At 44.7% G+C, this 4,126-nt stretch overlaps 1 pseudogene; it reads right to left on the bottom strand.

The window, feature by feature from the left end:
• Positions 1–1,151: 1,151 nt before the first annotated feature.
• On the bottom strand, positions 1,152–2,369 carry LOC115513026 (annotated as a pseudogene).
• Positions 2,370–4,126: the final 1,757 nt, after the last annotated feature.

The raw sequence follows: 4,126 nt of genomic DNA, 5'->3' as shown, positions 1-4,126 counted from the left end.
GGACTGCATGGCTCTCTCCTGTTCTTGCTCATACTGGCCTTTGAAGCCTTGGCACCGCCATCAATCCCACACAGAGTTTCAGAAGTTCCTACAGCCTTCTGGTTCCATAGCACAGCCCTGTGTTCATAGCATTGATACGACTCCGTGAAATAAAGAGTAGTGGATAAAAGTGGGACGCCCGCTGTCAAAGACACAGCCTGTGCAGGGCAGTGACAGATTCTTGATTCAGAAAGCAAGTAGACAGAGATATTCCCGTGGCAGAATATTTACAGCACTATTTGCAATGAAGTGCTTCCTCCACAAACATTTGAAATGCGATGAACTGCAAAGATTAAATGAAGGCTTCATATCGTACTTTTGCATATGAAGGGAGACAAGTGTGAAAAAAACAAAAGAACTAAACACGGTGACAGCGTGATCGCCAGAAAAGATTTTCTTAAGGAAAAAGTCTATATGGCGGGATTCAAAGTAAAACAAGGAGAAAATAATGTAGTTCTTATTTATTTATTTATTATTTATTTATTTATTTTTGAAAATCATGTAGTTCTAATCAATGGTTTCCATTTTGAACATGCGAAGAATTCACTTAACAAGCACAGGGATAAAATATTATAGGAGAAACCTTTTTTTAAAAACAAATTAAAAAAAGTTTTTTCTTAATATTTTATTTTTTTTTGAGAGAGAGAGAGAGAGAGAGAGAGAGAGAGGCAGGCAGAGGGAGAGGGAGACACAGAATCCTAAGCAGGCTCCAGGCTCTGAGCTGTCAGCACAGAGTCAGACACAGGGCTCGAACTCACAAACCAGGAGATCATGAGCCAGAGTCAGACACTTAACTGACTGAGCCACCCAGGGGCCCCTGGAGGGGAAACCTTTTGATATCAATTACAGCGTGTTGGTTCTTACCAATCGGGCAAATAGCAATTCACTTGTAAACATTCAATATTTCTACCTTTTGTAACAACACTTCTAAAAGTCCTTTAGCTTTTCCTCTTTTTCTACAGAAAAAGGTAAAAAAAAAAAAAATACTCCTGAATATACTCCACACTGAACAAACCAATTTTGAGAAGTCTTAGTGCATCTGTATTTTACATTATGCTTAACATATGTTTGGAAACATTTGAATTCCCGCCAGCCTATACCAACCCCACTGTCTACATTCCTCAGCCAGAAGATGTAGAATCCACACTTGAGCCAAAGCGTCCACTGAAACCGCTGCCTGGCTTTGCATGTAATGCAGAGCCCCAGCCAATTGCTGCACCTGAATGAGAATTGCTTAGAGGAGTTATTTTCAGAACCAAAGGCCTGACTTGGCTCCCTCTGCATGTTACCCTGGATTCGGTTCTCACCCGATGGGCCTGAACTGGGGACGAACGTGCCCATCATACCCTAGCAGCTCTGCGGTGCTGCTGGGGCTGCAGCGTCACTGCTGGATTAATGCTAGAAGCGCCAGGGTTCATCCTTGCACCCATATTCCTACCTTCATCGTTTCCCAAACCAGCTCCACCCCCTCTCCTGTTACCAAATCCACCCTGATTCCCAAAGCCCCCAGGATTGCCACCAGATCTTCCACTTTTAACTGTCCGTTGCTGTTGTGCTTAAGTTCAGCATCGGCTATGTGGACACCGGGTCCTTTAATGATCGAGTCCCCTCCACAAAGAGACTGGGCCACCTGATCATCTGCCAATGTGGCAAAGGCAAAAGCCCTGAACGGTTTGGGACTAAAGACACCGACCACCTCCCCGTACTGGCTGAAGAACTGCCGCAGCTCCTCAGCAGTCATGTCCCCTCACGACGCCCATCAGACACCTTCCTGCTTCTCAAAGCCTTCCGTGGGCTTTACTTAGAATGAGGAAGTTTATAGTGACACCTTCATCCATCCATCATGTGTCTCTGTGGCATTATTTTCACCTAGGTTTTATATTCCGGAAAATGAACAAAGCCAAACCCCTTTCAATGGCTAGTTTTAATGTCTTTCTTGACCTGAACCATAAGAACTTCTCCAAAGGCACTAAAATATTCTTTTAGATCCTGTTCAGTTGTTTTTCATGGGAGGCCCAACATTATTAAGTTAGACCTTTTCTGGACAGCTCTTTTCACTTGCCCTGCTGATAAAGCATCTGTCTCATCCATTTTTCTCTTGTTATCTTTGGGATAGTTGACAACATATACCAGATTCCCCCAGCCAGGATCGGGGCATGCAGAATTCCTTCTACCAGCTGGACACCTCTCATCCACTAAGACGCTGGATTGCTGTAGCGTGGTCCACATGCCCCTGGAAACTAGGCTGTAACCATGGAAAGCAGCAATGTCTCATCGTCTTCTGATGGTATTTCAACAGGCTCATCATTCTCATCTTCGGTTACCTGAATATATTATTTGGGTACAACATCGTATTTTTCCACTAGGCCGCTGCTGGGAATTCTGGCAAGGAATCCAAAGCAGCAAGGGATCCAAGAGCAGTCCAGCTACCCCTTCACTCCTACCGTAATTTCCTGTTTGCATATATATTTCTTTTTAAAAAATTGTTTTAATGTGTATTTATTTTTGAGAGAGAGAGAGAAAAAGAGAGCAAGTAGGAAAGAAGAAGAGAGAGAGGAGCCACGGAATCGGAAGTAGGCTTCAGGCTCCGAGCTCTCAGCACAGAGCCCAACGTGGGCCTCAAACTCATGAACTGTGAGATCGACCTGAGCCGAGGTTGGATGCTTAACCGACTGAGCCACCCAGGCGCCCCTATATACTTCTAATAAGATTCTGTTTCAGTCCCATCCCATTCCCACCCTACTAGCCTGTGAAATACCTCAAGATAAGGGCCAAAGCATTCATCTTTGTATGACTAATACTCTAAGATATTGTTAGACTTTCAGTAAATGTCCCCTGGATGACTGAATGCTCCTTGGATTCCTAGTCACTAGCTGGGGTCTTTATCAGCCTGGAAAATGTTTTCTGGAATCATGACTCTTGCTCATTGGCTATGAGTCTTTACCATGGACTCTCCCCTCAAATCAGACAATGCAGAATGGGGCCACATTAGAGAAGATCCAGCTTCACCATTTCCTCATGAATGTTATGGTATGCCAGGACCTTTGAAGAGGAGGGTTGGGGTTGCTAGGAGAGAGTTTCCTTTGGCTTGTCTCTGTGGTCTGTATCCACTCATTTCTGTACGACTTCCCCTCTTCATGGGCCCATTTTTGGGTACCCAGCAGATCCTGATATCAGAGACATGTAAATTATAAGATAAACTGTTCCCTCTAGATGCCATACATGTTCTGATCTTTATACCCCCTTTTATATTATATCTTTCTGGCATGCTCTCCACCAACTTCTCTTTTTAACCAAACCCTACAAATCCAAATTTTATTTCAGGCTCTATCTCCTTTGTGAAGTATCTTTAAGCTTATATTAATCCCCTCTCCTTTGTACTCCTCTTGGTTTCTAGAATCCCAAACTTGTTCTCATCTTTCCTTTGTGTTGTCAGTTTCTACATACCTGTGCTGTCTTCTCAATAGGATTATCACCTTCTCCAAGGTGAGTGTTTTAACTTGGGAATGCCTAAATTTAGAACATGTGGGAACCTCAGTGACAGACCACAAGAGGGCAGGGGTTGGGAATGGCAGAATCAGGTCAGAGATAGTGGGGGGAGAAGTTGACCTGTCTACAGAGGTTGGGCTCTCAGGGGCCTTGGGGTTGGCCAGTGCTCTAAGTCCCAGAGATATGGGGAGGTCAGGGATGGTTCGTGCCAATGTTGGGATCTAGGAGTTCAATCTGCTGTGTGGAGTGGGGCAATGTGAGGGACTCTGGGCAGCGGGATTTTATTGTGGCCTCAGTTAAACAATGCTCTCCTGTTAGGAAGCCAGTCAGGCTGTAGGAGCAGGGAAGACTCTGGCAAAATCTAGGTAGAGTGGGAAGAAAGACTCCCAGATCAGTAGGAAACGGGGTTGGTCTAGTAAGTTGAGACAGAAGCCCAAACAACATGATGGAGGTGAGGAAATGGTGGGAGGAGGGGGACCAAGGGAGAGAAGAGGAGGAAGGGAGATAAGGAAGGGGAAATGAGGAGTATGTAGAGAGGCTAGCAGTGTGAGAGAAGAGATGGGAGAACTAGTTAAAGAGGAGAGAAGAGAAAGAGAAG

This window comes from Lynx canadensis, chromosome B1 (assembly GCF_007474595.2).
Source record: "Lynx canadensis isolate LIC74 chromosome B1, mLynCan4.pri.v2, whole genome shotgun sequence".
NCBI classification, from domain to species: Eukaryota; Metazoa; Chordata; class Mammalia; order Carnivora; family Felidae; genus Lynx; species Lynx canadensis.
This window is presented reverse-complemented; position numbering and strand designations above follow the sequence as displayed.